Genomic DNA, 564 nt, shown 5'->3' with positions numbered 1-564 from the left:
AACTACTATGGCTTGGTATGGCAGCACAGAAGTCATCGTGGAGAATTATTAACCCATTGGTCATAGCTTTTGCTTCTGTGCAATTTGTATTACATACATGGTCTTGTGTATCAATAAAACTTTACTGAGAGGCACCAAAGTTGACTTCCTTATAGTTTTCCCATGTCATGAAATATTCTTTTGCTTTTTGTTTAACCATTTTTAAATTTTATTTATTTATTTTTTTACTTATTCACTTTACATCCTGCTAACTGACCCCTCCCAGTCACCCCCACAATCTCTCCCCCTTCCCCTATTTCTCTAAGTAGGTGGGGACCCCCTGGGTATTCCCCTACCCTGGCACTTCAAGTCTCTGGGAAGCTAGGTGCTAGGTACTTCCTCTCTCACTGATGCCAGACAAGGAAGGTCAGCTAGATTAACATGCACCACATACAGGCAACAGCTTTTGAGATAGCCCCCCCTCCCCGCTCTAGTTTTCAGAACCCACCCACATGAAGACCAAGCTGGACAGCTGCTACATATGTGCAAGCAACCTAGGTCCAGCTGGTGTATATTCAGTTGGTG

This window comes from Mus caroli, chromosome 12, assembly GCF_900094665.2.
Source record: "Mus caroli chromosome 12, CAROLI_EIJ_v1.1, whole genome shotgun sequence".
Lineage (NCBI taxonomy): Eukaryota > Metazoa > Chordata > Mammalia > Rodentia > Muridae > Mus > Mus caroli.
Note: the sequence above shows the minus strand (reverse complement) of the source record.